The sequence below is a fragment of the Lissotriton helveticus genome, chromosome 8 (assembly GCF_964261635.1).
Source record: "Lissotriton helveticus chromosome 8, aLisHel1.1, whole genome shotgun sequence".
NCBI lineage: Eukaryota > Metazoa > Chordata > Amphibia > Caudata > Salamandridae > Lissotriton > Lissotriton helveticus.
Window position 1 is genome coordinate 136,438,704 of NC_136069.1, and position 26,991 is coordinate 136,465,694.

The window sequence follows — 26,991 nt, forward strand, 5'->3', positions numbered from 1 at the left end:
GTTTAGTGAAAAATTTAGCCCCGTTTAAAGTAGAAACCAACTCCCCTATATTGGGAAGTGGAAAAGTATCCGCAATAACATTTTTGTTAAGGGACCTAAGGTCCACACAAAACCTAATTTTTCCATCCGATTTGTGTGAAATCACGACCGGGGATATCCAATTTGAAGCCTCAACGGGTTCTATGATCCCCTCTTGTAACATTTCGTTTATTATATCTTTAACTTCATCTCTTGAGGTTACGTAGTTTTCAGCCTCGCTCTGCTACAGCCGCCATTTTGCTTTTAGTCGCCATTTTATGTTGCCTCACTCAGGCAGCACGGCTAACGCGGAGAAAATGGTCTTTCTGCCACTTTCAGCTGCTCAATGTTTTTCTCGTCAAGGAACAACCTTTGTCCTTGTGTGCAACACTGATGTCAGGGTCCTGCCGAGTTCGCAAAGCCATGTCTAGACTGATTAATCCATGACTTACTCCACTGTTTGGGTCCCACCATTCTTCTCATCCTTATCTTATTTAACTGGCCTTCACTATTCTCTCCGTGTGTTCTCTTGTTACATAGCTCTTCTTTTGAAGCATTCTACACATGTTTTGCCACCTGCAAATCGAATTACGGGCACCAGTGTTGATTAACCTGATGGGAGGAGAGCACACAGGGTCTGAAAGGAGGGTGTGTTTTAGACATCTGAAAGCTTGTTTTCGAACTATCCCTATTTGTCAGTTTTGTGTATATTGGGAGTTGTCATTGTAAACTTAAATTGTATAATAGACTGTGCGTCACAGATTGAAGTGGCAGTCTCTTGAGAACCTACCTGTGTGGTACTTCTTAGATAACTGTGCTTAGCTGCAGCTAATAAAACTACTTTTCTACGCCAAACAGAGTGTCCTGTGTCTCTGTCGGTCAAGGCAGGTGAACTCGGAGATCTTAGGCGTGCCCTGCGCCGCTCGGCCCATAAGGCCGGGTTCTCCAATTGGCGGCCCAACGTGTGGGCGACTTCAGCGGTAGTAGTTTTGCCTGAGAGTCGTGAAGAGCTGCGCAGGAAAATTCCGGAGGATTTCGCGAACCACGTGAGCGACCCCTGCATGTCGAAGTGGACCAAAGGTCTTTTGAAGCTTGGCTACTCCTTCCCGACGGCTGCTGACGACTGCTGCCCTGACTGTCGCTCTGCCTTGGCCCTTTGGTGATGATTGGTATTGCGAGACGATAGACGGACATCTGTTGGCGTGAGAAAAGCATTTAGTTAAGTATTTGTGGGTAGCGCCCACTCTTTTTGTTCTTGTATTTTGTTATTCGATTAGCGCGCTAACCGAAGCCAAGGGGTAAGTACGTTTGTGCTGTGACTCTATTGTCTGAAAATCCCTTGACGTTTGTAAGGACAAAATGCCTGGATTTAGTAAGTTTAAGAAATTTTGTTGTTGTGGTTGTTTAACGGATTTCCGACTAGAGGATTCTTGTCCAATTCCTCCAGTTGGAACTCCTACTTATGAACTTTACTCAAAGCACGCTCTGGGTCCTATAGTTTTTAATGAAACATGGACCCGTTACACTAAAAAGGACGGTGTTTTGCAATGGCCACAACATGGGTCTTTTGAGTCAGATATATTAGATAATTTGGAAGCGATTTTATTCAAGAGAAAAGCCCGGCCGGCAATGTTTGACTCCTTTCGCCTATGGCGCGAGGAAGCCAAACAGAAAGAAATTAAGCAAATGAAGAAAGATAAGAAAGAACAGAGTATGTCGATTCTACAGGCTGCCCAACAATTTAAAAATGACGAAGCTGATCAAGCGATTGAGGTGTCAGAAAGACAACATCGCATGGCAATAGATAGATGCTATCCTGTATTGCCTATGGTATCAAAGAGTAAAACTCCTGATGATGATTCTTTTATGTCCTATTTGTTGACATTACCTCCGCCTTATGTGTTAGGAGCTAATGCACCGCCATTACAGCCCGCTGTCAATCCAGCCGCTGTAATTCCTGCACAGTTGCCTGTCCCTCTGATTCCGCCTCAACCCCCTTTGCCAGCAATATCGGTACCCCAATCTCCTGTGCCTCAGCCTTCTCCATCTGTCGTTTCTTTTGCTACAGATTCCTCTTCTGTCTTGCAGAATACACTATCCCCCATTTTAGTGTCAGATTCCCCTGCAGCTCGACGGCGTTTAGTCGACACTGTCTCGGGTCTCTTGTCGCCTTTTCTTGGACCCTTCTCTCCTGCCTCGTCTAGGAGGCAATCTCGTAGTCAATTTCCAGATATGGAAGAACAGACTAAATTAGATTCCCTTGCTTATAATTGGCTCATGAGTCGTGTACAGTATAGTACACGTGATATTTTAGATACTTTCCTTCAATTGAACGCGCCCACACAGAGATATGTATTTGATGTCATGTGTAATACTCTGATTAAGGAATGGGGAGACGTAGATCTAGACTCGCCTCCTCAGGATTTATTCGACATACAGGATCAATTTGATAAGGGACTTATTGTGGGTCCTGCTGTAGAGCATGCTGTTCAGAAACTTGTTGCTTTTCGATCTACACTTTTCTCTCAAAATTCTCTTGAGCCTGATCCCGCAGTTCGTCGTAAGACGGCGCAATACACAATGCGAGAAGTCCCTCCGATATGGAGAGATGCAGTTCCACAAGCAGGTAATGTTCCCGGTGTTCCTGCTCATTTTCAGCGTATATGGGTACACGATCCTTGGAAAAAATCAGAAGTATTGGCACTCAAACAGTCTTTACAGGACCCTCGTAAGAATCCTGCGGGATATTATAAAGAGCTGTCTCAGACTGTTGACGCTTGTATTATGAATTTGGCAGATATTGACTTACTCATGGGGAATGTAGTCCCACAAGCAATATGGGCCAAGATTCGTAGGCATGATCATGCGGTAGCTTTAGGTGGTGATTGGGCTGCCATTACAGCTGCGGATGCAGGTCAAGTAGGTGGGGCCAAACCGGATGTCCTGATCACAGAATTGCCTGGAAAAATGATAGATTTGATGAAAACTTTAATGCCTGCGATGCGTGTTAATTGGGATAAGTTAGCGGCGTGTAAGCAAAAGACGGATGAAAGTGTCTCCGACTTCTTTACTCGGTTTGAGGAGACTTTCATCGACCATAGTGGGCAAGATATGAGTACTGAAGGTGGACAATGATTGTTCGTAGACAAATTTGTTTTTAATTTACTTCCAGAATTATCGAATAAATTAAAACAATCGGAGAGTTATTGGGCTGTCTCTTCCACTGCTCAGATATTGGCTACTGCTCAATATTATGAGAATAGGGATAAGGAAGACAAGGAGAAAGCGGAGAAAAAGACTAAAGACTTGAAAACAAAAGTCCTTCTGCAACAGGCTTATCCCCCTCGTTCTGCTCAACCCTCATTTTCACAGCCCCCGCAGTTTCAGAGGTTGTTGCAGAAGCCAGTTCCCTCAGTTCCTCGAGCTCCATTGGGCCCCAACCTGTGTGCTTACTGTAAGCAAGATGGTCATTTTAAGAATACTTGCCCAATTTTATTACAACGGTATGGTGGATCATTGGCGCCACGGGGTCGTGGTGATTCTCGATCCATATCCAGAGGAAGGGGTCGTGGTGCGCCACCTCAGGAACGACGTCTCTCTCCCTCTCAAGACTCTACGAATTATTTTGATTAGCAGAATTCTCAATCTGCACAATACTACAATGATGACTATTGTTTCGATAATGAGGACGTTGCTTTCCACACTAGCTAGGACAGCCATAGGCAAAGTAAGGGAGTCATATCAGTTCCAGTAGATCAGAAAGGACCTTATGCTAATGTTATGGCATTAGGTGTTACAGAACCATTTCTCTTGGATACTGGTGCTATGAGAAGTTCTATAATGCATTCTAAACTCCCTGGGGCACCTTTGTCTGGCTTAACAAATGTTTCTGTAGGATTCTCTGGCGCCCCAGTTTCAAATCCTATCTCTTGTCCTTTGCCCATTTCTATTGGTCCATACGATTTGGACGCTCCTCTCCTTTTAACAACGGGATGCGAAGAAAATGTATTGGGTTTGGACCTACTGAAACGTTTACATGCTACACTGTATTGTTCACCCTCTGGTGTGCACCTTACTTTAGGTGATAAGTTGACTTCTCCAATGTATGTATCTAAAGAACAGCTACCACTCGAGTTGCGTTCACTTCCCGCTACACTTTGGGCTGTGGGTCCAAATGATGTTGGCTTGTTGCAAATTCCACCATATGTAATTACTGTTAAAGACAATGTTAAGATGCCACGTGTTCCACAATATAAAATATCCAGTGATGGTGAGAGAGCCTTGTTGGCCATTGTTCATGATTTGGTTCAGAAGGGTGTGGTTGAAGAGACTAGAGGAAACGTTTGCAATAGTCCTGTTTTGCCTATTCTTAAACATACTGATCCCTCTCAACCACCTGTGTACCGTTTCGTAATTGATCTTCGGGAGATCAACAAAATTGTTGTCCCTCAATTTCCTGTTGTGCCAGATATCACAGCTTTGCTTACCATGATTCCTGCTTCAGCAGTTTGGTTCTCAGTGATCGATCTTAAAAATGCTTTCTTTAGCATTCCCATTGCCGAAGAAAGTAGGGATCTTTTTGGCTTCTCTCTCGGAGGTCAAAGCTTCCGGTTTAAGCGCGCACCCCAAGGATATTGTGAAAGTCCTTCAATATACAGTCAAGCTTTGAAGTCACAACTTGATATCTTTTCTTTGCCCTCAGGTGCCACTCTTATCCAATATGTGGATGATTTGTTGATCGCTGCAGATTCTGAAAATGTTAGTAAAGCTGCAACTGTATCGCTCTTACAGCATTTGTCTGATTCACATCATAAAGTATCGTCTTCCAAGTTACAATATTGCCGACAAGAGGTTACCTATTTAGGTCATCTCTTGTCGAAAGAGGGAAGGCTATTGACTCCAGAACGTATTCATGCAATTGCACGAATGCCTGTACCGTCCACAGAAAGAGAAGTGCGTGCTTTCCTAGGCATTACCTCTTACTGTAGTCAGTGGATTCCAAATTTTTCCCTTCTTGCTAAACCTCTGTTGGCACTTCCACTTAAAGATACGCCCCAGCCTTTGCCTTGGACTGATGAATGTCAAAAGAGTTTTACAGATTTGCGTACTGCCTTGTGTTCTGCTCCTGTGTTGGGTAGTCCAGATTACAGTAAACCTTTCACACTTTATGTGCATGAAAGGGAAGGTTGCGCATTATCAGTATTGACGCAACGATTTGGCGACAAACAAAGGCCGTGTGCCTATTTTTCTGCAACATTAGATCCAGTAGCTAAGGCATTACCTAGTTGCCTTAGAGCAACAGCAGCAGCGGCAATTTCTATTCGTCAGTCCGCTGGACTAGTGCTAGATCATACTCTTAATGTTATGGTGCCACATGCAGTAGACACTCTTCTTAATAGGACGAAAACTCAGCATTTAACGAGTGCTCGCTTGTCCGGATATGAGTTGACACTTCTGGCTAGTCACATACACATAAAAAGATGTAATGTTCTGAATCCAGCAACATTGTTGCCTGCTTTGGATGCTAACAATGTACAAGATCAGCATGATTGTTTTCTTCGCACTGAAGAAGAAACGAAGGGTCGAATAGACCTCAAGGATACACCACTTGTGGATCCGGATGGGATCCAATGGGTAGATGGGTCATGTTTCAAGCTCCCTAATGGTGAAACGACAGCTGCTTATGCAGTAACGACGTTGTATACAGTGGTAGAAACTGCACGCATTCCGCATAATTCAGCGCAAGCTGCAGAATTGATTGCGTTGACAAGAGCATGTGTGTTGGCGAAAGGGAAGAGAGTGACTGTCTATACCGACAGCCAATATGCATTTGGCGTTGCCCACAGTTTTGGTCGTTTGTGGAGGGAAAGAGGATTCTTTACCTCCCACGGCACCAAGATACAGCATGGTGAGTTGGTAACTGACCTTCTCGAATCACTTGCCCTGCCTACTCAAATAGCGATTGTGAAGTGCAGTGCGCATAAAAAGATTACTGATGATGTGGGTCAAGGAAATGCATTTGCAGATGAGATAGCGAAGGAAACAGGGAGGAATGTTGAAAGTCGCATGTATGTTGCAGGGCCTGCTAGATGGGTTGCAGAAGCTGGTATGTGTGAGGACACAGTGGAAAGTGTGAAAGCGATCCAGAAGGAGGCCACTAAGAAAGAATTAAGTACGTGGAGAGAAAGTACGGGAATGTTGGATAGTACGGGATGTTGGACGGAATTGTCAGAGCATCAACGATGGTTGTTACCTGATGCGTATGTACTGCCTGTAGTTACTATGGCCCATGGACCAGCCCATATTAATGCACAGGGTATATGTAAGCTTTTAGCTCCAGTATGGCAGAATGTTGGTATTCCTAAATGTGCAGAAAATGTGGTGAAACATTGCATTGTTTGTTTGATGCACAATCCAGGAAAGGGAACTCCATCTCCAGCAGGTCACTTTGCACCCCCTACGTACCCATTCGAGGTACTGCAAATAGACTACATCCATATGGAGCGTTTCAATAATCTCAAGTATGTCCTGGTGGTGGTTTGTGCCTTTTCCAGATGGATAGAGGCCTACCCCCTAAAGGACAACACTGCTTTGTCCACTGCAAAAATACTCTTGAAAGAATTCTTCCCGAGGTTTGGTTTGCCGCGCATTGTCTGGAGTGACAATGGAAGTGAATTTGTAGGTCAAATTATGCAAAAGGTGTGTGTAGGTCTAGGCATTAGACAGAAATTCCACGCGGTATACCATCCTCAGTCAGCAGGTTTGGTAGAGTGCTACAATGGCACTCTCAAACTTAAGCTAGCAAAGATTCAGGCCAGCACTGGCCTTTCTTGGCCTGATGCTTTGCCTTTGGCACTCCTTTCTACTAGAACAACTGTTCATTCTCGTTTGGGGCTTAGCCCATACGAGATTGTGTTTGGACGCCCAGCTAACGTCTGGGGAGTCCCCAGACCCAAAAAGTACTCAGATATCCCCTACCCACTGTTGGTTGATTATTTGCATGATCTCACCACTAAATTGCATGTTATTCGTCAACAGGTCCAAAACGCTTTACCAGAGGCCTCTTCAGATCCCGGACACACCATCCAGCCTGGGGATTGGGTGTGCCTGAAAGATTTTCAGAGAAAAAGGAACCTGGAACCTCGCTGGGGGCCTCCAAGACAAGTCCTACTTACAACTCGTACAGCTGTCAAGGTCCTGGGGAAAAGACACTGGATCCACGGTGTGCACTGCAAAAGGGTACCATTGCCTTTGCCTTATGACCAGTGGGTCCGAGAAGGTATCGGTGACAGTGAGTGTGAGCAGGTACCCAGTTTCGTGCCGTTCAGCAGTGCACACCTGGATTGGACTAGCTCAGAGAAAGAGGACGATGATGTTCTACAGGAAGCTGTACCCGTTCATCTGAGACTCAATACCACAGATCCCGAACATTTGTTCCAGGACCAGACAACGCTTGGAAAGAGACGATATAATTTGAGGAAAAGATCCCCTAAGGACAATTAATTTTGACTTTCACTTTTTAAATTCTGTTAATAAAGAAAAGTTTTTCCTTCCCTTATCCATCAAGTTGCAGGGTCACGGTAGGAGTCTTGAGCTGTGACCTGAATAGTGACTAGGTCAACAGGACTTGCAGTGTCATAGGACGGCTAACAATCACAGCCAAGTGATTAAGGAAGATTATCGTGAGCAACGCCTTTAGAGTAATGGATAGTGCAGGGAAAGGAAGTGATATTAAAATGTTGAAGAGAGCTCATTATAAGAAATTATTATTTGGTCGTTGTGGCGTAGCACTATGTGTTTTAGTAGGTTTAAGTAGTTTATTAGCATGCATAGGATGGTTTATTCATGTCCTGCAGTTAGTACCTGTTCCCGTTTCTGTCCCTCTAACTCCCTCTACTACTGTTTCACTGCATAAGTTTTACTCACTCCCAGATCACAAGCAAATGAGAAGAATGGAATATATTAACAATTCGTTTATTCAGCTGCTACACCAGCATCAATTGATAGTGAATGCTACTGACTGTTGGGTATGTGGTCTCATACCACATAATACACAAAGAGGAATGCCGTATCTAGTCCTCCCCTTTTCATATGAAGGTTCTGCTTGGACCTATCTGGCTATGTTTTCCAATGCATACCAGAATTTACTTCGATACCCTTCTGGTGGATCCTATAATGGTGGAGTGGATTTCAGTCATAGTTCTTTGATAAAGGGCATTGTAACTATGGCAAAGATTGCTGATATCATCAAGATTCCCAAAGACGAAAAGAGAGCGTATGATGGGTGGAATATAACTCGCTATACTCTTAGCCTTACTGACAAGCTCAAGCAACAGAGTTCTGCACCGATTTGGGTACTACCCCAACGAGGTATTTTGTGCTTGCAAATAAATGGCCAGAATACCAAAACTAAGCAAGAGAGGAGCAACTGTTCCCACACTTATGTCTATACTCCTTCTACACCCGCACCATTAGTGCCATCACAAGGTACATATTTCATCTGTCATGATAAAGCTTATACATGGCTTCCCACACACTTCTCGGGAACATGTTATGTAGCTTTTCTCCTCCCTCCTACATACACCGCTCCTGCTGATTATCACAGGAAGAGAGTTGCTAGAGGAGTGGTAGATTCAGAAGATACATCAGGGCAAGAAGGAGGGGATTTTCTGAAAGGGTTTCTTCCCTTTTGGGGTCCGATGGCCAATAGAAAAAATATCAGACAGTTGATCCGTGTGGTTGATGCCACAATCAATGTAACTTCTGGAGCTTTGAAAAATTTGACTGCTGAGCTTCAGGCGGATCGGCTGATGACTTTACAGAATAGAATGGTGTTAGACATAATACTTGCAGATAAAGGAGGAGTTTGCAAATTGATTGGGTCTAGTTGTTGCATTTATATTCCTGACAACGCCCCTACAGTATACCAAGCCATCTCTAAACTACATGTCATCTCTGAGTCTATCCACCAAGATACTGGAGATTGGTCTGTGATGGGATGGTTTTGGGGACTGCTGTCCACTTGGGGATGGAAGGTGCTAACTTTCCTTGGACTGATCCTAGCACTTGTCTTTTCTTGTTGTCTTTGTCTACAGTGTGGTGCAGCCATTTGTGGACTTTGTGCCACAATCTGTGTCTCCAAACCAGTAGCACAACAGACAGAACACATTAAGATGATGGTGCAACAACATCTTAGTGACCTCATGACCATTGATATTGACTCAGATTGAAATGGGTTCCTTTGTGCTTTGCCTGAGTATGGCAAAAGGAGGGTCTGAGGTTACGTAGTTTTCAGCCTCGCTCTGCTACAGCCGCCATTTTGCGTTTAGTCGCCATTTTATGTTGCCTCACTCAGGCAGCACAGCTAACGCGGAGAAAATGGTCTTTCTGCCACTTTCAGCTGCTCGATGTTTTTCTCGTCAAGGAACAACCTTTGTCCTTGTGTGCAACACTGATGTCAGGGTCCGGCCGAGTTCGCAAAGCCATGTCTAGACTGATTAATCCATGACTTACTCCACTGTTTGGGTCCCACCATTCTTCTCATCCTTATCTTATTTAACTGGCCTTCACTATTCTCTCCGTGTGTTCTCTTGTTACATAGCTCTTCTTTTGAAGCATTTTACACATGTTTTGCCATCTGCAAATCGAATTACGGGCACCAGTGTTGATTAACCTGATGGGAGGAGAGCACACGGGGTCTGAAAGGAGGGTGTGTTTTAGACATCTGATAGCTTGTTTTCGAACTATTCCTATTTGTCCGTTTTGTGTATATTGGGAGTTGTCATTGTAAACTTGTATTGTATAATAGACTGTGCGCCACCGATTGAAGTGGCAGTCTCTTGAGAACCTACCTGTCTGGTACTTCTTAGAAAACTGTGCTTAGCTGCAGCTAATAAAACTACTTTTCTATGCCAAACAGAGTGTCCTGTGTCTCTGTCGGTCGAGGCAGGTGAACTCGGAGATCTTAGGCGTGCCCTGCGCCGCTCGGCCCATAAGGCCGGGTTCTCCAATCTAACAGTTAAAGGAACTCTGCGGAGCTTATGCTGAATGGGAATAGCATTTTTTTTTAAACAAAATTTTATGGACATAACCATCAAGACGTCCTAATTCATTTCTGAAGACACTTTCAAACTTATGCATGATGTCATTCAAAGATTCATCATCCACAACCATAACTTGACACTCAGCTCGAGGATCTACTCTAATATGAAGGTCGTACTGATGAATCCACCCAAGAATTGGAGGCCCATCTAATGCTACATATACCTTCCCATAAATAATTCTGCCTGAAAAAGAAATGTTAGCATCAAAATACCCTAACATATCTATGTGTTCCCCTTGAAACCCAGTGGGGGCAATGTCACATTGTAACAATGAGACATCAGGCCATTCCCTTTTAAATAAAGGTTCTGGAATTATTGTATACCTCGAGCCAGTGTCCACCATCAAAGTGACCACATGACCATTGATATTGAATTCGGCCTTGGGACGAATTTCCCTCTTTTCATTTATAAGGTTTACGTCTGAAAGAGATTCTTCAACTACCAAAATTTTGTCTTTATCCTTGTGAAAGTCAATACAGTCATCTTGTACAACAGCTATTTTTTGTTTACCTTTGAAGCGACACATTTTAGAAAAGTGACCCACTTTTCCACACTTCAAACACTTCTTATTATTAGCGAAACAAAACCTTGCGTCTGAAGAGTGAGTATTGCTCCCACACCTTGAGCAAAATTTTGCATTAGGCTTTACATACTGCTTTTGTTTGTAAACAAACTTCCCTTTTGATTTTAGAACAGCAACAGACTCATCATCAAAACCCTCATATTCTTGTGAGGTACAATCAGAAACAATAGAAACAGGAGTTGATTTATGCAACTCTTTCATGCATATTTCCGATTGTTCTACCACTTTGGCAAGGTCAATGGCTGTTTTGAGAGAAGGATTTTTAGCTGCCCATAACCGCTCTTGGATCTTCTTATTGTTGCACTGTACTATAAGTTGGTCTCTCACCATCTCATCAGCCATGGCTCCAAAGTTACATTTAACAGATAATTCTCTAAGCCGTGCCACAAAATCATCAATACACTCCTCTGCACGTTGTTCATGTGAATAAAACTTAAATCGATTTAAAACCAAATATTCTTCTTTGGCAAATCGGATTTCCAAACGCGACATAGCATCAGTATATTCATCAGGAGCTGACTGTGCAGAAGAATGTAACTGTTGAGGTAAGTATTTAAAAATGCGCTGTGCCTCTTTTCCCAAAGCGCTTAATAACAATGCCTTTTTGCGCTTAGCAGGAAATTGCTGGCCATCTAAAGCATCCAAATAGTTATCAAACATAACTATCCAATCCTCCCATGGAATAAGTGGAGTACCAGGTTCTGATAATAATGGTGGAGGAAGGGCAACATTAATTTGTTGTGCCATATTGCTCAGAACAGAAGTTACACACTTACGAATTTATAAGGAAGATTATGAATAAATAGTACCAAAAAGATTACACAGTGCGCAAAACAAATATGACAAAAGGAAACAGTAGCAGCCCAAAGAAAATTAAGTCACCGTTGAAATCGGGCAGAGCTCAGATATCCAGTTCGTAGTGCACAGGGGAAGCCTCCACGAAGACCAAGGAAGTAAACAAATAAATCCAAAATGGCCGCACGTTGCGTGGTGACGTGACGTCTTAGCGCAGGTGACGCGGGCAAGGAAACGTTGCTAAGATACCTCAAAGCGTAGTCAGTCTTGCACGAGAGCACTTTTGATGACGCTCTCACGGCTGCGCTCGAGACGGAGTCGTTAGGAATGACGTCGACTCCAGTCAGTCAAACAACGTAAAAATTGCTCAATATTACCAAAATCCAGCTGAAGATGTACAGTGTCACGAGGATAGCAGGAAATATAAGCCACTGCACGCCGGATCCGTTTTTCGGGAAGAAGGAACTTCACTGCATTAAATTTGGCTGAGACGCTGTATCCTCGAATCAGGTCAGCTACTGAAAACGTCGCCAAAATGTTGTAAATCATTCATGCAGGATAACAGCAAATATGAAGTATTCAGCGTAGAGGTTATTGGAGCAGATAACAGAAGTAATCTTCTTCCCAGCTGACCCAACTCGTAACTGACACTAGGTAGAATCATTGGGAAAGGCAAGAGCATTGAACAACCCAACACTCTGGAACACTAATGGGAAAGGACACAAAGGAAGGGCTAATAGTAATAAGGGTGAAATACAGATAAGATAAATTACAACAGTATTCTTTTTATTGGAAGGCATGTGGGAGCATAGAATAGTAGAGCATTTACTGTTACCAAATTGATTTTGCTGCATTTGTGCTTTCCAAATGTAAGCAAGTGTGAAAGATAGAAAATATTTTGAAAAAATACGCTCTAAATCATAAGCTAGTACAGGTTCCCACAAATTCTGAGATGTACAATTAACCACTGCTTCTAAACTCCAAACATTGTGCCTATTTCTGAAATACATATGTTTTCTTGATACCCAGTTTTCACTCTACATATTCCACCATATTAATTGGTCTATACTAGATATACATTGAAAAACCTTTGTCTGATGCAGCTTCATTGTTGGCTTTTGGAGAATCTACAAACCCTATGTATCCCCACAAGCATACGGGTGTTGCGGACGTAATGGTATATTGCTTTTGTAAATCGGCCTTAGTAACACAACGTTACAGTTGAAAACATTGTCAACTAATGACTGTTTTTTCCTACTCGTTTTCAATATTTCTTTAATTCAACAGTTATTTTATTTGAGAAAACAATGAGGGATCTACACAAATGACACCTTGCTGAATGCAGAATGTATCTACTTTTCAGTATAACTTTCCTGGATCACCCATGGGTTTTACACTGGTTTCCACCTCAAACTGTAAGTAGGTGGAGAACACAAAAAATAGGAACAAAACTGTGACAAAAGATTCGTTTTTTATTCAGCTCTGCCTGTTCCTGAAACCTGAGAAGATGTTGTCTTTAGTAGAGCAAACCCTTCATTGATGCCATTTTAGGAGAAAAAACAAAGACTTTTATCCATTTGTTTCATATTTTTCCCCAAAACTCAAATTTTAGCTAAATGTTGCCTACTTTCTCTGTCCCCTCCAGAGGAATCCACAAACCCTGGATACCTTTAGAATCCCCAGGATGTTGGAAAAGAAGGACACACATTTGGCATGGATAACTTATGTGGAAAAAGACATTTGGCATGGATAACTTATGTGGAAAAAGAATAAACTACATCATGGAAATTGTGAGGTCAACTGCCTGCGAACACAACCACTCCATCTAAGATAATTGTGGTCGAGCCACACTGATCCTATTAAACCTTTCTGTGGCATTTGAATCCATCTCCAAAGCCATTTTGCTGGAGTCCTTATCCTCAATGGGAATTTGTGGAACTGCCCACAAATGGTTGCACTCATTCCTATCTGACCTTTCTCCCACTGTGATACTAGGCACATTTAAATCGGCTATCTCTGAGAACAAATAAGGAATGCCTCAGTGTTCATTTCTGAGCCCCATGCTTTTCAATGTAAATTTAGCTCCTCTGGCACAAATAGTACAGTCCTTTGGCTTTACCATAGTATCTTATGCAGATGAGACACATCTAGTTGTGTCCATTTCTGAGTAAATTAATTGTACTCAAAAACTTCTTAAAGATTGGCTAAAACAGTGGCCAATAGGATGCATAGTCTGGATTAATCAGTTAGCTGTCTTTTTTGTGGATAAAATTAAAGCTATCCATGATTCTTTCTCTGGTTCTTGCTCCGCGTCTGCTCTGGGCTCTATTCCCAGCCCGGAAACCTCCATACCGGGGGAAGGCCCATTTCTATCGGAATTTCCGGTAATGTCCCTTACGGTCTCCCTTGACCTTTTGTCTCGGCTCAAGTCCGGCTCCCCGCTTGACCCCTGCCCGGCGAGATGCTTGGGGAAAGTCGCTCCGGCTTTAAACGAGGTGTTTAATCCATTACTTAACGCCTCACTGAGCACGGGTGTTGTCCCTCGTGCGTGGAAGCATGCCTTGATCCTTCCATTGATCAAGAAAGCTACTCTGGACCCTTTTATCCATGCTAATTATCGGCCTATCTCTCTTCTCCCTGCTTTGGCTAAGGTGACCGAGAAGTTCGTGCATAGCTCCATTACCAACTTTATTGAGAGTAATAACATTCTGCACGACTCTCAATCGGGCTTTCGCACGAATTTTAGCACAGAGACCGCCCTTCTCGAGGTCACCGATGCCATAAGGGAAGTTTTGGATACTGGAGGTACGGCCATTTTGATTATGCTGGATCTGTCGGCGGCGTTTGACACCGTCCCCCATGAAGGTCTCCTTCTTCGACTCCAGGAGATCGGTTTCCGAGGGACGGTGTTGAACTGGTTCAAATCATTTCTGACCGGCCGCCGGCAAGTGGTCTGGGCACCGCCGTTTTCCGCTGAAATGCCACCGCTGGAGGTGGGGGTCCCGCAGGGCTCTATTTTAAGCCCTGCCCTTTTTAACATCTATATGGCCCCTCTGGCGGTGGTTGCGGAGTCTTACGGTGCCCAGATCATTACCTATGCTGATGACACCCAGCTGCTCTTTACATCTGAGAAGGGGAAGGACTTTGATGGCCCACGGATTAGGGACTGTCTGGGAGCCGTTTTCACCTGGTTCCAGTGCCACAGCCTTAAATGTAACCCCGACAAGTCGGAGTTGCTTTTTTTTGGTTGTCCACCAGACCCTGGTTGGAAGGCCTGGTGGCCTTCGGACATGTCTCCGCCGGACATGGCCTCTTCCAAAGCCAAAAATCTGGGCTTTGTGATTGATGATGGCCTTACTTTTGGCCCTCAGATTTCCGGGCTGACCGGAAAATGCTTCGGTCTTTTGAAAATGTTACGGAAATTTCTTCCGTTGCTGTCACTGAAGCACAGAAAGATCATTGTGCAAGCCTTGATAGGCTCGCGTCTTGATTACGCGAACGTTCTCTATCTTGGCCTCCCGAAGTATCTTCTGACACGACTGCAGATTGTGCAGAATTCTGCGGCAAGAGCTATTTTTGGTCTTCAGCGCAGGGCCGGAGCCACAGAATTACGTACGAAACTGCACTGGCTTCCAGTCGCTAAGAGGATCGCTTTCAAGGCGCTTACCTTCGCCTTTAAAGCCCTGCACCGGATTGGCCCTAAATATCTCCAGAAGCGTCTGGCTTTCTACGTACCTCGTAGAACCTTACGTTCTGCAACTCTTCTCAAAGCTTCGATTCCTTCCAGCCGCCGGGTTAGAATTGGAGGACGTTCTTTTCGCCTTCTGGCGTCTCAAGGCTGGAATGACATGCCTGTCTCGCTCAGGAAAGCCGAGAATTTGTTTTCTTTCAGGAAAGATTTAAAAACTTGGCTTTTTACTCAGTAATATCTTTTGTTTGTTTCTTCTGTTTCAGTAGTGTTGTGTTTCTCTCAGAATGAGGGCTCTTTGTCAAAGCGCCGGGACACTCCTAGGAGTAGCCGTGCGCTATAAAAGAGCATTTTTAACATAACATAACATAACATAACAACTGTCTCCAGCTCAATCCATAAACAAAAATTAGATTCCAGTAGTCTTTGGCTACTCAAATATCATCCGGTCGAATGGTTGGTGGCCATCTGAATTTGCCATATTCCTGCTTTACACATGAAACACAGAAAATCTCAGGATCCTGATCCTCATGTATAAAGATTCCTGTTAATGAATCATAAATTGCGACATTTAACGATTCCCAATTTGCCACTCCTTCACAGAAATGTACTAAAAAGGATTTGGTAAAAGCACAGTGACATTTACTGAATGTAAGTGTATTTTGCGAGCCAACCTATGTACTAATAGGTCAGTTCTCAAAATACAGAATCGTAGTGGGTCGCAAGTTGACATACCTCAATGATATGCATGAGTACATTGTGTCCCACTACGATTGGCTACATTCACAATAATTGTGGCCTGCTGGGGTCATCAGACCACCATGACTGTAATTGGTTTTGAATAAAGCTATTTTTTAATGCAATTTGTTTTCCTTAAAGTAAACTGGGATGTGTATAAAAAAAAACAATATTCACAAACCTCTTTTATGACCAGGCAGTGATCTCGTTGACCACTGCCTGCTCATAAAAACACTTTTGTAAACATTCACAAAGGGGAAAGGCCATTTGTGAATGCCTTACCAACTCCTTAGTGGAGTTGGTAAAATATTAATGTTTTGCAATATGATTTCAGTCGCAAAACATTGAAATGTACCATAAAGACTCGGTCTCTGGAAGGGACACCCTTAGCATGCCCCTTCCAAATACCGAATTGTTATTTATTCCCAAAGCCAATTAGCAATTCGGTAAGATTCAGCGACATCTTACCAAATCGCTGTTTGGCTTTGGTGAATTTTAAATGCCATTTGGTTGTTGGAAAGTCTCTGATTTTACGAATCAGAGCCTTACCGACTGTTAAATAGCATGATACATGAGGACCCTGATTTGACTATAATATGGCCTTTGGGTCACAGATAGCGGCTGTGTCGGCTTCTTGCTTTGCTTTGCTTTGCTGGAGTCGGTTTGAAAGATCCTGGGCTTTCTACTTCCTATAACCCACAAAACGGTGACTGCGATCCCCTCGAGGCTAGGTTATGGTTATTCTCTTTATCTGGGCCTGCCCAAATATTTGGTTCAATTGTTAAAGACTGAGAAGACCACAAGCAGTAACCCAAAATGTAAGTGTGACTCTCTAATGAAGAAAGACAAATATCCTGAAACACCTGTCTAGAGACACACAGCAATTTCTGCGCCAACAGGGTAAATACTGCAAAGACTTTCAACTAAAGTGAATGTTGTTTTGCACTGCATTTACCACAATGCATCTGGGCAAATTATGTGTCGGTATGCCAGGAATTGTGCTCCCTCCTCCTATTTTTTGATTGGCTCTATGTTGAGTTATTGGGCAGATGAGCTCAGTGGGATGCGCCTGCGCACAGGAGTGCTGCGGAAATCTGAGAAGACTGGGAGGAGCAATTCCAGTTCCCACCTCCCACAAATGTAAGTGTTACTCTCTACTGAAGGAGAAGAATCCTGAAACACATGTCTAGAGATACACAGCCCTAGCTGCACCAACAGTGGTGAAGACTGCAAGAACAATTAAATAAAGTCAGTGTTATAGTTCACTGCTTTTACCACAACGTATTTGAGATAACTGTGTACTGTATGCCAGGCAGTGGCGTAACGAACGTTTGGGGGGGCCTCCTGCAAAGTACATTAAGAGGCCCCTCTGGACTCACTCAGGAGCTCTCGGGCCAGGGTACTGTGCTGAGGAGGTCACCTGGAGCTCAGGACCCCCACCACACACTGCAGGGGCTGCGGGGGCTTCAGGGCACTTTGTTTTGCCACTGCTCCTCCCCCTTTTTTTGATCGGCTCCATGTTGGTTTATTCCGCTGACGCGCTCAGTGGGGTGCCCCTGCGCTGTGAGAGTGGTACAGAAGCTTAGAAAGGCTGTGACCCGCATTTTCTACACCTCTAAATGTATGCATTATTCACTACTGAAAAACCTATATCCTGAAACACGTCTAGAGACACACAACACTGGCTGTGCCACCAATGGTTGGATACTGCAAAGACTTTCAACTATAGAGAGTGATATCATGCATTTGGGTGAGAGAAAATGTACTGGGTGAATATTCAGGTTTGTGTGGGTCTCCTAAACTGGCAGTGACACAAATGTGAACTGAATTCCTCTGCTGATACTGCTGGCGAGCAGTACCCCTAGACATGAGCAGGATGACTATAGACTCCACGAGTGAATGTTTGGCAGAGGAAGAACTGGTCCTAACCAAACAGAGCCAGTAAATGAAAAGGAGGGACTTGAAATAACCCCTGTTATAATTTAAGAGCACTGCTTAATATGCAAAAAAAAAGTGCCAGGGCTCTACAGATGTGACAGTTCAGACTATTTCAGGCCCCCAAAGCTACAAGAATGGCTTGGGTGGCAGGTGGTATTGATTTTTAATGTATATCAAGTTAATAATTAACTGTTATTGTGGTCATCTTTAAATTAGCCAGACAGTGATACCTTGACAATTAAGTGCTGGTGCCCACCATCGGAAAGGACTGGCTCAAATTAAGCACTGTTTAAGAGTCGAAGCTTCACCCCAAGAACAGGAGTGATGCAGAAGCAGTTGGAAGAGGACGAGATGAGCTGTTTTAATCCTACTGGAAATGCCATAATCACACTCCACTTCACACTCTGTTGAGCTTTAAAACTGTGACGTGGGTGATATTTCTCTGCTTATTTTTAGAAGCAGCAGCGATATGATTCGCGTAGATGTTTGGGTTGTTCCAGGCTGCTTGGCAGATTTGCTTAATTATCTTCATCATTAATGTGCCTTAGACCTTCAGTGCCAGCAAGGAATAAAATGCCAGGGCTAAGTGGAAGATTGCCTTTAGTATTATGCAAACAGAGCGGCTCCCAGGGTTAGTGTTTTAAAGCTGGGTTATGTTTACTGCATGCAGAGCAGGATGAAGCCCATTTATAAGACCAGCATGATAGGCTGCTCTGAACTGCAAGTGAAGCAGCATCAGCGAAGCCATGTCTGAAATCTGAGCACATCCATCATGTGTAGCTCACAAAGGCCCTGTTTATGACTGACCCGGTTTTAGGCGCGGGTATACCTGGTGGCAGGAATTGACATATCTGGCTGGTATCTCCACACGTAAATCCAGCCACTCCAAATTTTTTGGTGCCAAAATGGGGAATAACACTAGGACTCTGAATTACTGGGTCCAAATCTACATGCGGAGCCCTCATTACAAAGGACAAGGTTCTTCCTCTAGTTCTCTCTTCTCACAACTCACCAGATAAAATCATAATGACTTCTGCTGGCCTCAGGACCTGATTAAAAGACAAGCCCATGGTGGCCAGATGCATACTCGTAGCCAAAATGAACACCCTGAACATGACAGGACAGGCAATATCCGCCCCCTGTAACAAAATCGGCCGAAACTGGCCCCTGCAAACAGCTGGGCCGCACCGCCTCAGCCCCTCATGGGGGCCAGCTGAGCAGTTTGCCAGGCCCTGTTTCGGTTCCCAGTCCGACCCTGGCTCAAAGAGATTTTTTTGCAGGACTCCACAGATGAGGTTTAAGGGTGCAAAGTGAAAGGTGCAAGGCTAACAGATTCAGGAGATTAAACTAATTTTACCTGGTTTAAAGCTCTCAGATCTGGTTAGAGTGCAGAGCGGTAGCATGACAAGATACCCAGACAGCAGATAAATGGTTAAAGGAGAGCCCAGCGGTTGCAGCGTGATTGATTCATAATACACTGTGCAGAAACACTGGACGTGCAAAGCCTCTGGTCACGGGGCTGATACAAATGGCTAGCAGGCGGCCCGCGCTGTCCATCCCTGACAGCCCACCAGACCCCGTCGTGCGGCCGGCCGCCTCTGGTGATGGACGGGCTCCCGGAGACCGGACACCTTCCGGACACCTCCCTGACAGGCGCACGCGCTTGTTTGGATTACCGCTCGCCGATCAATGGCTGCTTGTAATGGGGCTGTTAGGAAATTTATGCTGGAAAACGAAACGGCGGGAAAACGCGCTGACTGGAATAAGTACGCCCGAGTCATCGTTATGCCGCAGTTTCTATCCTCAAGAATCGCAACCAATTAAAATCTCTCTGCTTCGCCGTGTCATAGTTACCATGCCGCTGCTAAGAACGGATCTAACCACTTTTCTGATCGATAACACCCTGCCTGTTAGTCTTTTCTATTCATTATAGGGTTCTCGCGTCGATCAGGGTCAGTGGTCAGGGTCACACCACATATGTCCCGGCCGCCTCATGCGCCGTGACCCGAGCTGTAGGGAGCTGCTCCAATGACTCATTTCTTGTTGAACAAACGCAGCCAGTAGTTCTTTTTTTTTTTTTTTTTACTATCCAGGTATTTCTTTCAATTACCCATATAATTTCCATTTTAAAGGGCAGGAGCTGGTAGAAGTTGATACAGAGGCGACCACTGGTGCCTGCACATGGTAGGCGGTTTAGAGACGGTGTTTTATAATTCTAATAGCGTCCTGACAGCAGCGAGGCCGGCCTGCTGGGGCTGGTGATGCCTGAGACACAAGGGATTTACGAGTTACATACTTGCTTATGTGTAATTACTACCTGGGGAGTCGACCGGAAGATATGGAAATAGGAAAGGAGAGAAGGAAGAGGGAATGGAAGGCTGTAGTAGGAGGGAAAAGAGGAAAGAGGAAAATAAAGCAAGGTGGGAAGTATGGAGGAATCAAAGAATGGAGTGAGATAGGAGGAAGGGATGGAAGAAAGTTAAAAGGGAGAGTACAAGTACGCAAGCAGGTAAGGGAAGAAGGAAGGAATAGAGAGAGGATGAAGGAGCAAGTAAAGTTGAAGGGTGAGTGATGGGGAGGAGTGATAAGAAGCAAAGGGAAGAAGGATGGGAGCAACCAAAGAAGGGATGGAAGGCGAGAGGAAAAAAGGAAGGAGGGAAATAAATAAGGAAGGAAGTAGGCAAAGAATAGAAAGAGGAATAGAAAAGGGAGGTGGTTCCAAGTAAAAGGATTTAAAAAACGGAAAGCACGCAGAGCAGAAAGGAAAAATAAAGAAGTAAGCATGCAAGAAGGAATGTTGGGTGGGTTTTGAAAGAGATGGAAGAAAGGAAGACTGGAGAGGGGAGGGAGGCAGGATGAAATAAGCACTGGCAAAGCCATTGAGTCTGAGTTTTAGCAGACCTTTTATCTGATCTTCCTTTCTCAAGGAATCAGAATCAAGACTACAATGAAGGCTCCCTTACTAGTTTGAGCATTCATTATAGTCCTGTGGCAACGAGAGAAAATATTTATTATTTCTCACTTTAGAAAAACACCTTCTTCATAACTGAGAGAACATCTGATAGTGCCCTTTATAATATGAGCGTTGAGGCACCATAAGCTGTATGGGTTCATGATGAATCAATAAAGTCTATAGATTTTTAATTCCCAATCATGAAATGGTACGTTTTTTAAATAATTTCCCCAGAAAAAAAGTAGTTTCTAACCATATCCAGAGCTCAGCCTGATGTCAGTGTCTGGAGCCCTCCTCCTAATCCTGCGCTTGCTCCCATGTGAAAAACAGCAACAAATGTTGGACTATAAAATGAGACTGGACCAAGGTCAGTGAATTAATACAAATACCGTTCACTTGTTGTTTCTTAATATGTTATTATTTACTATTATTTCATTCTCAATAAACTTTAGCCAATACGTTTCAGTACTTTAAAAAAAAATAAACTGTTGCTTCTTCAGGGTTCTGTAGTCATTTAATCGGTGGGTCAGTTGAGGCTAGAGAATTGAGGCAGTGCGTATTTCTATGAATTCCTGACTGAAGGAAAAGACACAGATTTAAACTAAGAGAATGCCAGTGTACTTCTGGTTTCAGAAACGCGGCCAGTTAATGGCAGGAGTTATCCATCGTGCTATTGAATTCATTAAAAAGCTTCATCAGGGGTCATCAGCAATTATTCCGCAATACCTGTGGCTGGCTTTTCCTTAGTCAGGAGTTCATACTATATTGGACAGAATTAATTCTCTAAGTCTGCGCAGATCCAGCCATTCACTGACTACGGAGCCTTGATGACGCTACAGTTAATTAAAATAAAAGGTGTAAAGCATGTGTTGGCTTAAGTTAATTAAGAGTCAGATAATAATGAAAATGACATATTTAAAAACAACAGCGAAAGATATTTGTATTAATTCACTGACCTCAAGGCTAGACTAATTTTTTACCAATTTGGTAGAGGTTGGAAGAAGCACCACATACAACCCTGGGTCAAGAGGTTGTTCTCAGAAAGGTTATCTTCTATCTCTTAAATGCAGGACTGTCATAAAGATTTCAGTATAGTTGTGTATTAGTGTTTGTTTTTACCAACTCCACAAACAGAAAAGATGCAGAACTATCCCTAAGACACAGCTTACCCCCGCCTCCTCTAGCATGACACTCACACTGCCAACTCATACCTCCTTGTAGGCCTTACTAGACTACCTGCCGTTAGCCTCAGCCTACCCACCTCTTCTAGTGTGACACCTACACCGCTAGCTCATGGTTCCTTGCAGACATTACTAGTCTTCATGATGCTAGCCATAGCCTACCCCGCCTCCTCTAGTGTGACACCCATTCTGACAATTCAAGCCTCCTTACTTGCATTACCAGCCTGCCTGTCATTAACCAAAGCCCCCCCCTGTGTTCCTGGGTGCATTACCAGACTTCATTCACTTCGCCATAGTTTACCTCCTTTAGTGTGACACCCACACTGCCAGCTCAAGCCCTCTTGCAGGCCTTACCAGACTTTCTATTTTTAGACACAGTCTTTCCCACCTCCCCCCTGCGTGCATTATCAGATTTCCTGCTCTTAGCAACAACCTAAAACAATCTCCTCTAGTTTGACACCCACACTGGCAGCTCAAGCCTCCTTGCAGTCAGTACAGGCCTCCCTTTCATTAACCAAAGCCATTCTACACCCTCCCTCCCCCATGCATCACCAAATGTCCAGCCCTTAGCAACAACCTGCCTCAGCCTCCTCTAATGTGACACCCACACTGCCAGCTCAAGCCTCTGGCTGCATTTAGTAGCCTTTTTGCCAATTTCTGAACGTTTGCTGACAATGGGTAGCCACACTGTGCTCACAACCGCCACTCCTCTACTCCAAGTGACTGTGGCTTGAATTTCAGCAACACCTCTCCCTAATGCCACACCTCCTCCTTTTGCACAGAATCAGCTTCTCCACTCCCCTTTCATGTTATTCTCATTGCTGACCATAGTTTATCTTCACTATTGTCAATGACAATGTCTGCTACCTACCTGCTCAAGCTCACAAGCATTAAGGCTCTCCCCGCCCTTCCTAAGTCCTTTGCCCAGGGCCACTGGAATTACGCGATTGTGCGGCCACAGTGATTTGCGCATGGCAATAGATTTGCTCCATTTGCCACATAATCCATCCCCTGCCACATAATCTGCAGATTTTAACAAAGAAAACTGTGTTTCTTGCTCAAACGGTTCAAAAGTTACTAATAATGCAGCAACACATGCTGCTGTGCAGTGGAAGGCTTTTTGTAAAGCTGGACTGATCACCTTTTTGATGCTTATTACTATATTTGGGTATGAAACTGGTACTAATGAGGTGCAAGCAATGCCCAGACAGTGTTACCAAGTTTAAAAATGATGAATTAATGAGGTAATACTATTACAAAATGTGCCACATTATGCCACATAATTAGCATTTTCTGGCTGCATAATTTACTCAACCCTGCCTTATAATTTGACATTCTCCTGCTGCGCTGCATAATTCCAGTGGCCCTGCCTTTGCCTCAATGTGGGGTTCCTCACTAGTCACACGTGGATATACTCTGCCCATTCACTCCTTGTCTTCTCTGTATTCAGCCCCTACAATGCCAATGAGTTCACTCTTTGTCCGTTCAGTTCTTTGCCTCTGTTTTTGGCAATACATTTACTTTGTGTGCTGTGATTGTGCCCTGTGGATGAGAGGGAACAGTAATAGTGCTTATTGGATCATCTCCTTGGGTCCCCCTGCTTTTTAACATGTAAAATAGCTCCTCCTTCAGCTGTCCTTTTGTGTTCTGCACAGCTGTATGATGATAGGACCACAGCTCCACGCACAAGTGTGATGTTGCATATGTCACCTGAATAACAGGGATGTACTGCAGGCCAGGAGTGAGGCCATGTGTGAGGTCCAGTACTGGAATAGCATGGGTTGTTGCAAGCCAGACTGAGGTGCATTTGAAGAGGTATATATGTGTCTTAACACTCAATACTATAAGAGCGCTGTGTTCTACAGGTTTGGAGTGAGGTGCTTTGTCAGAGCTGTGTGTGAGAGAGTGAAAGAGATGCTTAGGAATACAAGAATTCAGAGTTTTACAAGGTTGAATTGAGGTGCAGTGGTAAAATTCAGTGTTCATCTCTATGAGCACATCAAAGGTTGCTTCAGGTTTGGACTAAGGGGTAGGTATGTACGTGTGATTTTCAGTAATGCACATCCGGATTGTATTACATTGGTAGAGGTGTTAGAGTTATCAGTACAGAGTTGTGTGTGAGGTCAGTGCAGAATTCCACAACAGAGTTGTGTGTGTCTCTGTAATAGGACAGTGCATAGTTCTACAGGTTTGGACTGAAAAACTGTGCCAGATGAGCATCTGTGTCTGAGTTTAATTCTTCAGGTCTGGATTGTAGTACATTGGCTGAGTTGTGTGTGGTGTCAGTGCAGAAATCAATAGCAGAGCTGTATGTCTCAGTAACAAGACAATGCATAGTTCTACAAGGTTAGATTGTTTTTTTTTGGTAGAGCTCTGGATAGACTTATGATTACCATTCCAAAGATATGAAACATAATTCAGATACTCCTTTCTGATCAGTAATTACAACCTAAAAGTGTATTAAGGAATTTCCAATGCTAACCGATGAGATGAGTAGGCCTCACAGTAGTAAAAACAGAATTTAGTTGTTTGCTGCTACCAAGACATGCAAAACATACTGGTACATTTCCTACCTTTTACTTACACAGCACCCTGCTATCTCAGCCTACCTTAGGGGTGACTTATGTGTAATAAAAGGGGAGTTTAAGGCTTCACAAGTAGTTTTAAAAGTCAAGTGAAAGTTTCAGTAAAATGCACACACAGGCTTTGCAGAGGCAGGCCCAAGACAGGTTTGAACGGCTTCTTGTGTGGGGTGGTAAATCAGTGCTGCAGGCCCACTAGTAGCATTTGGGTTACATGCCCCGGATATATGGTATACCACTTTACAAGGAATTTACAAGTAAACTAAATGTGCCAATTGTATTTACACCGATGTTACCAGGTTTAGCAGAGAAGTACATGCAGTTTAGCTCTGGTCAGCTGTGGTAAAGTGCTTAGAGTCCTAAAGCCAACAAAAAGAATCAGTAAAAAGAGGAGGAAAGAATGGACGAAGTTGGGGGGGGGCACCCTAAGGATGACATGTCTAACAAACTCTATCTGTGGTCTCCAACATATTTTACTAAAATCAATCCTTGCCTGTCTTATTATTTTGGACACTATGCACTCACTGAAGTACTATAACTAATTTTACACTGATTGTTTTACTGAACCTCAATATAAGTTCACCGCCTCATGAAAATTAACGTGCACTCACTGTCTAAGTATAATTCTATGTAAACTGGTTGCTTTATCATACCTCACTGTATACTCATCGCCTCACTATACCTCCATGTTCACTCATTGAAATGTGTACTCACTGTCCTGCTATAACACATGCTCTCTGTGCCTTATAACTCACTGGGGACTCACTGGCTGACTATTTCTGAAAATGTATTGACTGCCTTACTACACCTCATTACAGTCTGCTTCCCTATAACATCATATGCACTCACTGCATACTATATCTCTGTGTACAATTTACCAATTGCACTTCAATGTGCATTCCGGTTCACTACAGCAGTGTTCACTTCCTGCCTCAATATACTTCCCTATGCACTCACTACCTTACTGCAACTCATTATGCAATCACTAACTCACTCTAAGTGGGCTCCCATTGTAAACCAATGCATACTCACTGCCATAATATATATCAGTGTACACTCTTTGTCTTATTATTCGTCAATGTGCACTTACCAACTTTCAACTCAATGTGTCACCATGCTTCACTGTGCAACAGCATGCGCACACTCTATCAAAGTGTGTACTCGCTGCCTTGCTATAACTCACGTGAAATCTCTGCCTGATTGTGGTTTTCTGTGCACTCTCCACCTTACTTTACCTCAATGTGTAACCACAGCCATACTATATCTCACTGCTCATTCCCTACCTTACTATAACTCAATGTGCACTCACTGTCTGACTTTTCCTCGTAGTGCACTCACTAATCCTGTACTTCAATGGCACTCACTGCCTTATATAACTCAATGGGCACTAGCTCCGTCTGCTCTCACTGGTTTACTACACCTTAATATGCATACACTGCATTTTTATGCACACTCACTGCCTTTTATAAAACACTTCTTGCATCATGCCACCCCACCCCTGGAGCCCGCGCCCCCCGCTTTACCCTGCATTACTTCTAGTGTGACTAACCGTCTATAAATTTCATGGACCGTCCGTAACTTGGATCTCACGTCCGTTGTCCGTGACGATCCCTTTTACGGACGCCTTCTGTCCGTAATTTTTGGCATTGGGGAACATCACTGTTCCCCTGCCAGAAGCCTCAGCTCCCTGATGGGGCCACCTAGCACTCCTCTGGGCATAAGAGCAGTCCCACCCGCCCATTGTACTTCTGTCTGCATCTGATTGCCACATAGAGAATGACAATGGCCAATCTGTACTCTTACTGCATGTGGTGGACCTCCTCCTGCCGCGGTCTAGGGCAGGACATTCAGTCAGGTGGAAGAAATCAACAAAACGCCCATGCTGCTAAGTAAGATTCCAGTTCATAAAAAGGTGGTGAAAGAAGTTTTTAAAAAAAGGGTTATGGGTCTTTCACTGTCTCATCATTTTAAAACTGACGCATTTTCAATGTTATATTCAACAAAGCCAACTAGCAAACATTGACCAAGCCAATAGTTCTGTCTTGTAGGTGTAACACTACTTGTGTTATATATCTGGATGCAATTACAGAAGCAACAAATTACCAGTCGGGCGGCACATTATGCTAAGCACAGATTTAAAGCTTAGGTGTTTCAAGCCATGCTCTTAATTACACCGAACACCCCCTTTGAAGAGACCGTCCAGTTTTTTCATTCCACTTAAAGCCCTGGAAACAACACCATGTCACAGTGGCACTGTGCATCATGCATGACTCATGACTTCCACTTTTTCGGATTGTCTATGTACAGGGGCATATTGAGCCCTCCCCTGCCCATTGCTTTAGGAACTACAGCAGGGGTGACGTCCTTGATGGGCCTGTTCTGTCTGCAACTCAGCAGACAAAGGCCCAGCTC